General features: G+C 44.5%; 2 pseudogenes across 1 annotated transcript; both read left to right on the top strand.

Annotated features, from left to right (window-relative positions):
• The first annotated feature begins 293 nt into the window (after window positions 1-293).
• On the top strand, window positions 294-1,455 carry LOC110299431 (annotated as a pseudogene).
• Window positions 1,456-4,040: 2,585 nt separating this feature from the next.
• Window positions 4,041-5,382, top strand: LOC110299505 (annotated as a pseudogene). Its single transcript, XR_002378464.1, has one exon. The product of XR_002378464.1 is annotated as a smad nuclear-interacting protein 1 pseudogene (transcript).
• Window positions 5,383-13,140: the final 7,758 nt, after the last annotated feature.

Genomic DNA, 13,140 nt, shown 5'->3' with positions numbered 1-13,140 from the left:
CCCACCGAAGCAGCTAGACAGGGCGGACAGTCTCAGCTCTCCCACGAGGAGTCACCAACACCCTCGCTCGGGTGCCAGGGCCACAATCACTCCTTGGAGACGTCCATAGCATCTTCCAGAGCCACACTCAGGGGAAGTAGGGCCACCGCACGCCAATCTGGAGTGATCGTGACATCAGGCTTGCGCGAGATTGGCAATTGGCTAAAGGCATGTGGCGGGACCAGCACTGGTCCTGTTAGGGGGGCGAGGCACCGTACCGCTTCCCAGCACCTCTAACTGGAATCTATGTTCTAGGTCAGATCAGATATTCTGTCACAATGCCCGAAATAAATACCAGCCATCTTGATGAGAAACAGGTTCAGCTTCTAGCAGAGATGTGTATTCTTATTTCTTTTTTCTTTTTTCTTTTTTTTTTTGTTTTTTGTTTTTTTGTTTTTGGTTTTGTTTGGTTGGGTTTTTTGGGGGCTTTTGGGGGGGCGGTGTTTGTTTGTTTGTTTGTTTTTCGAGACAGGGTTTCTCTGTGTAGCCCTGGCTGTCCTGGAACTCACTCTTTAAACCAGGCTGGCCTCGAACTCAGAAATCCACCTGCCTCTGCCTCCCAAGTACTGGGATTAAAGGCGTGCACCACCATCGGCCCAGCTGAGATGTGTATTCTTATTGATGAAAATGACAATAAAATTGGGGCTGACACTAAGAAAAAATTTCACCTGAATGAAAACATCAACAAAGAATTAATACATCGAGCTTTTAGTGTCTTCTTGTTTAATACTGAAAGTAAGCTCCTCTTACAGCAGAGATCAGATGGTCAAATTACCTCTCCAGGTTGTTTCACCAGAAATTGCGGTAGTCATCCATTGCGTAACCCAGGCGAGCTGGAAGAAGACAGTTATCTTAGTGTAAAACGAGCAGCACAGAGGCACTTAAAAGCCGTGTTGGGAATAGCCTTGGAAGAGGTTGATCTAAATGAAAGGAATTATCTAACAAGGCCCAATCTGATGGTATCTAGGCTGAACATGAAATTGATTACATCTTGTTTCTGAGCCGGGTGTGGTGGCGCACGCCTTTAATCCCAGCACTCGGGAGGCAGAGGCAGGCTGATTTCTGAGTTCGAGGCCAGCCTGGTCTACAAAGTGAGTTCCAGGACAGCCAAGGCTACACAGAGAAACCCTGTCTCGAAAAACAAGAGCAAAAACAAAAAAACAAACAAAAAAACAACAACAAAAAAAAAACATCTTGTTTCTGAGGAAGAATGTAACCTTGAGTCCCAACGAGATAAAAGCTATTGCTATGCATCAAAGAAAGAACTCAAAGAAATTATGAAGAAGGCAGCCAGTGGTGAAATTAAGTTAACTCCGTGGTTTAAGATTATTGCAGATATTTTCCTCTTTAAATGGTTGGATAACTGGAAACCATTTGAATCCATTTGTTGACCATGAAAAAATACATAGACTGTGAATGTGTAGACGATTTTAACTTTTTCTACCTAGTTAGAATGGTTTGGTTTGAAGTTGGGCTCCCTTATATGATACATAGGTATTTTACAACCAAAATTTGTTTTGAGAAAAGAAAAAAGAAAAACTCAGCTAACTTGCAATTTTGTATTTGCATCCCATATATATGCACTGATGTTTGTAAAAGACATTTAGGAGAGGTTATTGTGAAGTTATGCCATAAGTAAAACTTAATTTAGCCTATCCAAATACCTGACTATGACAAGATTGAAGAAATAACTAGAACTCATGTTTTACATTTTTGACAAATACTTTCAGAACACTTCGCCAATTGCCAAGTGCTTTTTATATCATTAGATTTTTATCATATGTCAGAAAATTGAGCAGAAGACACTCTTGGCTGCTTTGAAACAGCACTAAGAGATTAAATGGGCAGGGCTCAGGAGACAGCTCAGTGGTACCATGACTGCCTTGCAGGCATGACGTCATGGTTGTTGAGTCCCTAATCCTAAAGATAATTGTAACAACAGTAATAACAGACAGAATGGGTTCAGAGGAGAGAAAGTGGCTTCCTCAGTCCTCACACAGGATGATTAATCTCAGGAATCCCTGTATAACCAATACCCTGGATGCTCAAGTCTATAGAAGATGATATTGCATTTGCTTATAACTTAGGCACATCTTCCCCCACACGGCACCTCATCTCTGGCATGGTCGTGGCACTGAGCACAACGTAAATGCTCATGTAAATGATTGTGGTACTGTGCTTTGTGATAAGGAGAAGTCTGCATGTGCAGTACAGATCAGATATTAATAGACAGTTGCTTTGAACCCTTGGATGTTTGACCCACAGATTTGAAAGGCCAGTTCTGTAATCTCAGTTGATTTTGTGCTTTAACCATCCCAAAATTATTATTCTACTACTTAAAGGTAACTGTTACTTTTGGTAATAATGGTAACCGATTAACTACTCAGCAAAATCTGTTTACAATCATAGTGGGGAAAGATGGTTAGTCCTAAGGTAGGAGCGAGTTCTACTTTAAAGAGTTGAGAAAACCTTCGACACTACCATGGCTGGGAGTGGATCTTCTTGTTGTAGGGCTCTGGCCTGTGTTAGATGTTTACTGGCATTAGCACCCCTTTGTTAAGACAACCAAAAAAAAAAGAAAACACTGGGTAAGAATGGAGAGGGGTGATTTGAGACAGGGTTTCTTTCTCTGTGTAGCCCTGGCTATTCTAGAACTCAATCTGTAGACCAGGCTAGCCTCAGAACTCCGAGAGCCCACCTTCCTCTGTCTCCCAAGTGCTGGGATTAAAGGTGTGTGCCACATACCCAGGAACAACCAGAATTTTAATGGGCGATACCAAGGGTCCCATATTGGGCTCACTGTTCTATAATTAGGGCTTATCTTAGAAGTGGAAGGGAGTAGCAATTAGGAAACATACTATGACTCAGAATAGGCATATATTAAGATTTTGAGGTTATAAAATAGGCATATATTGATATTGTGTTTTGATTAATGTTCTTTGTAAAACTTGCCACAGGTGTGTCAAATTTGAGCTCTTCAGACAGCTTTATTCTTTTCTTCTTCTTCTTCTTCTTCTTCTTCTTCTTCTTCTTCTTCTTCTTCTTCTTCTTCTCCTTCTCCTTCTCCTTCTCCTTCTCCTTCTCCTTCTCCTTCTCCTTCTCCTTCTCCTTCTCCTTCTCCTTCTCCTTCTCCTTCTNCCTCCTCCTTCTCCTTCTTCTTCTTCTTCTATGTAAAAGCAAGAGGTTTTCTTTTGGTTGGGATAAACTTTCGATTAGTCCTTCAAGGCGGGTGGCTAGAATGGCTATTACAAGCAATTTTTATACTTTTTAGGGGTACATCAGCAAGGTTACAGTTCAAACTTATTGGCTAAGCATACTGACCTTTAAATCAATTGGCTTGCAAGCATGACGCGAATTTGAACTGTACCTGGGACTTTCTAGAGGGTCACGCGCCTATCAGTCAGTACATTCTGAGAATTTTTTATTCAAGAATGTTCCTGTGGATGGAGATTGGAATTTGGCCTAGCCTTGACCCCACCCCAGGCAGGAGGGGGAAGCAAACAGCTTTATTCTTTTTTTCTTTTTTTTTTTTTTTTTTTTTTTTTTTTTTTTTTTTTTTTTTTCAAGATAGGGTTTCTCCGTATAGCCCTGGCTATACTCACTTTGTAGACCAGGCTGGCCTTGAACTCAGAAATCCGCCTGCCTCTGCTTCCTGAGTGCTGGGATTAAAGGCGTGCGCCACCACACCCAGCTAGTTTTACTCTTAAATGCTAAATAATGGACAATTTTTTTCTTATAAAAGTTTTATAAATCTAATTTCTTGCTAACTCAGGACAGTTGATTTATCATTGGGGATATGACTATGTAGAAAATATTTATTGAAAATTAAAATAAATTATTCTAATATGGAAAAAATAGCTCCATAGGCTCATTTATTTGAATGATTGGCACTACTTAAGAAGAATTAGGAGGTGTGGCCTTGTTGGAGTAGGTGTGGCCTTGTTGGAGGAAGTCTCTGGAGAGGATTCAAAAGCTCAAGCAGCTCAAGAGACCATGCAATTCACTCTCAGCTCAGCAGAGACGCAGGATGGGGAGTAGCAAGCGGGAGCAAAGCAGGCAGAGATACGGGTCAGGCAACACTTTGGCGTCTGTGGTGGTGAAGCAGGAGCGCCTGAGCCCCGAACCCAGCGCTCCAGATGCTAGCCTGCCCACTGCCAAGCCCGATGCTAGTCGTTCCCCAGACAAAAAGAAAAGGAAGTCCTCCGGGAGAAGAAGCAAGTCCCCTCCGACTAAGAGAAGCCGGAGTCCCCAGTACTCCACGGTCAAAGTGAAGCAGGAACGTGAGGACCATCCACCCAGAGGACGAAAGGATCCACAACCCCGGGAGCCATCAGAACAGGAGCACAGGAGAGCAAGGAACAGTAATGAGCGAGCCCGGCACCTGGGCCGTTCCCACCAAAGGAGGAGCTCTGATGAGAGGCCTGCCAGTGGACAGGGCCGGGATAGAGACAGCCAGAACCTGAAGGCTCAGGAAAAAGACAGGGACTTTCATAATGCCAGGCGCCAGGAGCATCGCCAGCAGAATGGAAGTGCTGGCGGCAGTGAGGTTCAAGAAGAGGTGATCCCTCACCCTGCTGGTAACAGAAGCAAAGAGGTGCCCGTTAAGGAAAAACCATGCTTTGAACTTTCTGGGGCACTTCTTGAGGACACTAATACCTTCCGGGGTGTGGTTATTAAATACAATGAGCCCCCAGAAGCCCGGATCCCCAAAGAACGGTGGCGTCTCTACCCCTTTAAAAATGATGAGCTGCTTCCACTCTTGTACATCCATCGGCAAAGTGCCTACCTTCTGGGTAGACATCGACGCATCGCAGACATTCCCATCGACCATCCCTCTTGCTCAAAGCAACATGCAGTCTTCCAGTACCGGCTTGTGGAGTCCACCCGTGCTGATGGCACGGTTGATCGGAGAGTGAAGCCCTTCATCATTGATCTCTGCTCAGCCAATGGAACGTTCTTAAACAACAAGCGTATTGAGCCACAGAGATACTATGAACTGAAAGAAAGCGACGTACTTAAATTTGGATTCAGTAGCCGAGAGTATGTCTTGCTTCATGAGTCTTCGGACACCTCTGAACTTGAGGAAGGAAGATGAAGAGGAGGAAGAGGAAATGGTACCCCACAGCTGGCAGATGAAAGGCAGCCTCCACTATTAGAAACTATCCCTATTGGGGTTGGAGAGATGGCTCAGTGGTTAAGAGCACTGACTGCTCTTCCAGAGGTCCCAAGTTAGTTCCCAGCAACCACATGGTGGCTTACAACCATCTGTAATGGGATCTGATGCCCTCTTCTAGTGTGTCTGAAGACAGCTACAGTGTACTCATACATAAAATAAATAAATCTTTGTTTAAAAAAAAGTTTATTTTGAACTTAGGGGTTTTTTTTGGGGGGGGTAGGCAGTGACAGTTTACCACGTGACCTCTTGATTGACTGTCTTTGATAAACACCTGTGTGGACATGACTGTAGGGAGGTCATGGCTTCTACCAACAGGAGCTGATGCTGTACCAGGCACTGGGCTGTAGTTCTGCACCCTGTGAGGATTCTTGATTTCGCCATGAAACACAGACATCATAGTTTGATCATCCGGACTTTTTCTTCAGCTTTGCATTTTTTATTTAAATGTTACCCCTCTTCTCCCTTCTGACTGTGTAGGAGGGGCCTTGCTGTGGCCTGGGGACGGAGGTTGTGTAGCTGCCACACTTCTACTTCATCTTTGATCATGCATTTGTATTTACCTCCCCAGAGGGGAAAGTAAGGGACAGCCTAGTGTCTAAACTTCCCACCTGGGGTCTGTGTGAGTAGAAAGATACTCCTTGCCGGACAGTGGTGGTGCACGCCTTTGATCCCAGCACTTGGGAGGCTGAGGCAGGTGGATTTCTGAGTTCAAGGCCAGCCTGGTCTACAGAGTAAGTTCCAGGACAGCCAGGGCTACACAGAGAAGAAAGAAAGAAAGAAAGAAAGAAAGAAAGAAAGAAAGAAAGAAAGAAAGAAAGAAAGAAAGAAAGAAAGAAAGAAAGAAAGAAAAGAAAAGGAGAGAAGAGTAAAAGAAAGATACTCTTAAAGTCTGTGTACTTTAGAGTTGTATGCTGAATTTCATATGACAGTGTTTTGTGATTATAAATAATACCACATGATAGGCAAAGGCCTGTCTGCATTTGGAGATATGTATTTTTGAAATAAAAATAAAATAAAATTTGTAAATATATTTTTTTAAAAAAACCATTTCAGTGTCTTGCTGTTCCTGCTGCCTGCAGTTTGCAGATGTAGAACCCTCAGCTACTTCTCCAGCACAAGGTCTGCCTGCATCCCACCGTTCTGCCCATCAAGATAGCAATGGACTAAACCTCTGAAACTGTAAGTAAGCCCCAGTTAAATGCTTTATTTTATAACAGTTGCTGTGATCAGAGTGTCTCTTCACAGCAATAAAACACTGACTTAGAACCACCCGTACCTGTAGGCATAAGAATAAGTAAGTGTGTTGAGGATAGCCTGGTGCCATTTGTATTTTGATGCTAATTCAGCTTCCCACCCCCCAAATCGGGCTGCCTGGGCCGAGAGTGAATCAGAACTTCATGTGACCCGTCTAATGAATACAAAAACCAATCACTTGGTGAGTAGGCGAGACTTCCGGGTTGGACCGAGGACTGCAGAAGGGGAAAGTGGACTGGAGGATGGGAGCGTGAAGGTGAAAATGTAGGTAGTGGAGACCCAGATTCAGGTGGCGGATCTGTTTGGATCCGCTACCAGAGGATTTAACTTAGAATGGCTTATAATTAGGATGTTAGTTGTTGCGCCCTGTGGTTGAGTTACCATTGATCTGAACTAAGTTTGTGTGGTGGTTCCCTTCACACAGCATCTCAACTGGGTTCAAGAGAGACAGGTACAGCAGCAAAGCCTTAGTTTGCAAAAAGTGCACCCCCAAAAGCCCATGGGAATTTGGAAGCATGGGGCTAGCATGGTAGTGACCCGCCAGTGGGAACCTAGTGAGTCGGGCGGTGAGATTTCAGAGCTCCGGATCAGAGAGTTGGCCAAAGATAACAAAGGCCCACCGGAGCCTAGCCGGAGGTAGCGTGCTTGGTGGTTTTTAATATTTCATGCTACATAAATGCAGTGAAGAAGTACACTAGCTTAGGAAAGCAGCCGTGTCTCCTCTCAGTTCCATGGCCTCCCCAGCTGTGGGTATTTGGCTAAATTTACAGCCCCAGGCATGAATTCCCTCCGACTGAGAGAGTGAAATTAGACAGCTGTCAGTTACTAAGATACAAGATAATGCTGTACACCTCTGGGGATACCTGACCATGCTGGTCACTGTGGTTCTGGGAGTCACAGCTGGGTGGCTGCTTTTCTCTCTTAGCAGTTTATATTGATGCCTTCTGGCACTGAGACCAAGTCCTTAGGGAAGAGGCCTCCGGGTCAGATTCAGCCCGATTCTTCCAGGTCCCTTGTCCAAAGCATGTGTTGTCTTCCACAATAGGGGCTTTCCTTTACATTCTGGGAGGTAACCAAGGGCAACGGTAATGTCTTTTTTAATCCACTGTCATAGTACATCAAAAGTCCTATTGTCTGTGCATACATTTCTGCCTTGGATTGTCAGATGTGCAAAAGCAAGACTTCCCAAGAATCCATCGCTGCAATCTAATCTCCCTGAAGCTCAGGCAGAAGCAACCGATAAGGCTTCACAGCATCCAAAATCCAAGTCTAAAGAGACTTGAATCTGTTTCCAACCAAGCACAGCAGGAGACTGGAAACCCAAACAGCAGCAGGCTTGCAGCAAACATGACTAATAAGACTTGGCTTACAAGGAGTGCCGATATTATCCATTTTGTTCCATTTCATTTGTAAAATCTAGTTGTACCTATTAAATTGATTTGACTATTGGACTCTGTTCAATCGTTCGTAAAACACTATTTGCCCTAGCCTTAGCAGTTAAAAGTCCCCAGTGATGTGGAGTGATTACTCACAAGTTAAGAACGCACTTCCTGTTCTCCAAAAAACCTGATTTTGGTTCCCAGTATCCACATAGGGTACATACCCTGTACCTCCAGATCCAGGGTATCTGACACATTTCTCTAGCCTCCTGGGATAGTCCCACACACACGACATACATTCACACAGACAGACACACACACACACACACATCTGAGTGGGTAAAAGAGTAGGAAAGATCTAGAAGGAGTTGAAGAAGGGGAATAAATATTATCAAAACATACTGTATAAAAAGTGTTCACAACTTTTAAATAAAAGTACAAATAATTGGCATCTGAAAAAATAACAGGTCGGGAGAGGAGGGAAGAAAGACCTAGATGGCTGAGTGGGACCCCTGCTCTTCTGCTATCGTGCTGACCAGTGAGTGACAAGTCATTTAGCCTCACTGTGGCTCATTTTCCATTTTAAATGAAGTCTGCCTGCCCCACCTAATTCATGCGCCTATTAGTCGGATCGTCAGACAAAGGGTGCAAGGGGCATTTGGAAAATATTAAAAATACCATTCAATTACAAAGACCAGGTACCATCGGAGAAGGAAGACAGGCAGGAAAGTCAGCTAGTCTCCATATGTAAACTCCTCAAGGGTCACCTCCTGACTTGTGGAGCAGATAGAGCCCAGGTAGGGACAGAAAACAATAGCTGGAGTCCCGGCTCCATCTTCTTGGTCCTAAGACTCAGCGACTGACTGAGCAGAAAAAAAAAAAAGCAATCTCAACGGGAGATAAGGAGATAGCGCCCTTGGAATCAGTGAGGTCGGCATTACCTTTTTATTTTTCCTGTGTTCCAGGCTGGCCTTGACCTCTGTGCATCTGAGGATTCTGCTTATGCTCCCCTGCCTCCCCAATACTGGGACTACAGGTGATGCCGTGGAGATAGAACCCAGGCCGTCAAGCATCCTGGGCAAACACTCGACCAACTCAGCCACAACTCCAGGATCACCTTATTCACCCCGTGGCCATCACCACCCAGCCAGTGTTCTAAACGCTGAGAAGCACCAGAGAATTCCATACTACATGTGTATTTTCATGTTCATGGCTCTGCTGCTCTTCCTCCTTGTACTCCTTGGTGCTGAGCAAACAGTACCCTCGAGATAGACTGGGGAGCCCTCAAAGGAGGAAACTTCTCAGCAGATGCAGGAGGGAGCTTGACTTGTTCCATACGCTGTTTGGTCCACTTCCCCCATTGAGCAAAGAACTTCAGACTGCGTTTAGCAATCCATAACCTATTGCTTTAGGTCAGTGCACTTTCTGAGACGCAATTCCCCCCATGACCCCTAGCAAAATGTCCCTTCCCTCTGGAGATAGCACGCTTAAATACCCACAAGGAGCCAGCCATGGTCTATAAATGAGGGCAGAGGGGCCATGTGTGTGTATGTGCATGTGGGCACATCACTGTGAAATGTTGGGATGGTCTCCAGCAGGCTCCATTAAAACGGAGCAGCTGCTGCCCAGCACCAGACGATGATTGGTCTAGGTTTCTAGATCTTCCAGTGTTCCAAAGAAATCTAATATATTATTTTTTAATGAATTACATTTTTTTATTTGTGTGCATGCCATAATTCACTGGTGGAGATTGGGGAAACCTGAGGAAATTAATTCCTTCCTTCTACCACATGGTTTCCAGGGATTAAAATTAAACTCAAATTGTCAGGCTTGGCAGCAAATGCCTTTACCCACAGAGTCTTCTCATATTCCAGGAATTTTGGAGGGAGGGTGGCCAGGGGGCTGGGGGAGGGGGGTTCAAGGCAGCATCTCTCTATATAGCCCTGGCTATCTTAGAACTCACTATGTAGACCAAGCTGGCCTCTAACTCACAGAGATCCACCTGCTTTCACTTCCCAAGTGCTGGGGAGGAAAGGCGTGTGCCACCTCTGCTCAACGAGAATCAGAATTTTTAATATAAAACAACAGGATTCTCAAAAAGTCACTTAAACTACACATAATACATACATAGAAGATAACATATCAGGTCAAATTTGCACTGTAAATATACAAAAATAATAGGCTCTGCTTTCCCATCAAAAAATAAGAATTAAGGGCCAGTGAGATGATTCACCAGATAAAGGCAATTGCTGCTAAGCCTGACTACCTGAGTTTGATATCTGGAACCCACAGGGAAAGAAATAACTGACTCCAGAAAATTGTTTTCTGTGCCCCATAGGCATGCCATGGCACCCTTGTGCATGCACATGCACACACACACACATACACACAGAGGCACGCTAAAGGTCTGGAGAGATGGCTTCAAAGTTACAAACACTTGTTGCACCTGCTAAGGACTGGGCTTCGAAGCACTCACATAGTGGCTCACAATTGTCTAGAACTCCAGCCTGAGGGGATCTGATGCCCTCTTCTGATCTCCCTAGGCACTAGGCATGTGTGTGGAGCATATGCATATAAGAAAACAAAATAGTCGTACACATAAAAAAACAAGTAATAAATGTAAAACAAAAAGAAAAAGAAGGAAGATGAAGAAGCCAGGCTCACTTTTAATTCCAGTACCCAGGAGAAAGAAGCAAATGGGTAGCTGTGAATTCAAGCCCAGCTTGGTCTGTATTACAAGTTACTGGCCAACCAGGATTACATAGGGTGACTACATCTATCTTAATAACTTAATAGGGTGAAGAGAGGTGGAAGAAGACACCAAGTTTAGGCAGTGAAGGAGTTGGAAAACAGAAAGCTGATGATAATAGAACAAGGGGGCCATGTTCCAGCCCCAGAAAGCAGCAGAACTCAGCAGCTTTGGCCACATGGCTCTGGCTTTAGAGTCCAAAAATAGAAGGGACTACTGGGACAATTGCTGGTTAGCTGGAGCTAAGAAATTAGTGGTGATTACAAAGAGACCAGCATCACTGTGGTGAAATCTGGGAAGTGTTTTCTGAGAGCACAAAGAAACTGTGTTCCAGAGATAGCCAAGGTTGTATCTCATGCTGCAGTTATACTTAGTAATGTATAAGAGTCACCCAGGTGGTACTGGTTTTGAAGGCATGAGGGCGTCATGAAGAACAGCTGAGTCTTGGCACTGTGAGAGGCCATGGAAGGCTATTGGTGAAGGTGCAGCCCCAGTTGCAGTTGACAGCCCAGGGCTGAAGGAGTCATGCAAAGGAGTTGAGGCTTGGCATCATGAGAGAGCCTATGAGAGGCTATCAGTGAAGCCTAGTTGCAGGGGAAGACCCTAATGTATTGGAGATGCCAGTACCATGGGATGATCGCCAAGAACAACAGCAGCAGCAGTGTTATGGATCAACCTGAACTTAGAGTGCTACAGAGGGCAAAGCTGGACAAGTGACACCAGCCCTTTGGAAGAGCACAGAAGATCACGTGTGGATACCAGACATTGTAACAAGAAGCTGTGAAACTGAAGTTAACCCCAAGATGTTAAAGATGCCAGAGTCACAGGATGCCTGCCAAGGGAAGCTGCGAACAAGGAGTGGATCCAGCCTAGGAGAAAGCAGTTTGATGCAGTCAACAAAGATGGAAAAGGAGTTGAAGATCTGAAGACTGCTTTGCCATCAGACATGGCAGAGTTTGGAGTTTGCCCAGCTTGTTTCCTGTCTTGTTTGGGGGCTGACAGTTAAGTGGTTGAATGAATTTCAGAAGAAACCTTGGACTTTTAACACTTGAGACTGCTATAGACTATGGGAACTTTTGAAGTTAAACTAAATGTATTTTTCATTATGCTATGTTTAGGTATGGCCCCCATAGACTTATATTTGAACAAGCCAATGGGGGCCAGAAAGTAGAATGTGATAGTTCATATATGCTCATCCCAGGGAGTGGCACTATTGGAAGGTGTGACCTTATTGAAGGAAATTCATCACTGTGAGGGTGGGCTTGGAGACCTTCCTCCTAACTGCCTGAGGATGGCCAGTCAGTTCCTGGCTTCCTTCAGATGAAGATGTAGAACTCTCAGCTCCTCATGCCCTATGCCTGCCTGGATGCTGCCATGCCCCCACCTAGATGACAATGAACTAAACCTCTGAACCTGTAAGCCTGCCCCAATTAAGTGTTGTCATTTATAAGACTTGCCTGGGTCATGGTGTCTGTTCACATCAGTAAAACCCTAACTAAGACATCTGTAGACCAGGCTGGCCTCGAACTCAGGGATCTTCCTTCTTCTGCCTTCTGAGTGCTTGGATTAAAGGTGTGTGCTGCTATACCTTTTACTTTTCATGTGTGTGTGTGTGTGTGTGTGAGAGAGAGAGAGAGACAGAGACAGACAGACAGACAGACAGACACAGAGAGAATACAACCTGAGTCCTGCCTTCCACTTTGAAACAGGCTCTTTTGTTGTGTTTTGTCTAGTTATTCTCTACTGCATATATCAGTCTACCTAGCCCGTGAGCTTCTGGGCCTCTATCTCTGCCTCCTATCCCCCATCAGCTAATCAGCTACATCTGAATATTATTTGGGCAATGGACATTCAAATCTGGGTCCTCAATATTTATATAAGATGCACTTTACCCAAGAACCATCTTCCAGCCCTTGTTTTTGGGGGTTTTGAAACAAGGTCTCATACAGTCCCTGCTAACCTCAGACTCACTGGGTTGCTGAAGCTGGCCTTAAATGCCAGATTCTCCTGCTTCACAAGCCTAATAGGCACTAATGACAGCAGTGAAGGGTTATCAAATCTGGAGAAGAATCCAAAAGTAAAGAGATACTCTAGTACTCCAGAAAGCTTAATCCAGAAAAATATCATGAAGACAGCGGGTTTCCAGGTCTTCGGCCTGAAAGATAACAAACCGACATATCTACAGCGTCAGAAACCAGCTAAGACAACACATTTGGGTTTGGTAACTGGCCAACAACCACTGTGTAGCTGTGTGACTCCAGCACAGTCAGGATCTCCGTATGCTCTGGATTGCTATTTGAAATTCCCCAATGTTTAAATGTTGGCTGAAAAGAGAAAATACTCTACGGGCCAACTAAAACACAAGCAAAGCCAGCTACAGCCGCAACCAACCCGTCTGAGACCTTTACTTCACAATATTTTGCTTTTAAGAGGTGGGGTGTGGAGGAGGGAGGGAGGTTGGGGGAGATTTTATTTATTTGTTTAGAATTATTATTATTATTATTATTTTATTATTATTTTGTTTGGGGGATGATGATGTTTTG

Source organism: Mus caroli, chromosome 7 (assembly GCF_900094665.2).
Source record: "Mus caroli chromosome 7, CAROLI_EIJ_v1.1, whole genome shotgun sequence".
In the NCBI taxonomy this organism is placed as follows: domain Eukaryota; kingdom Metazoa; phylum Chordata; class Mammalia; order Rodentia; family Muridae; genus Mus; species Mus caroli.
This window is presented reverse-complemented; position numbering and strand designations above follow the sequence as displayed.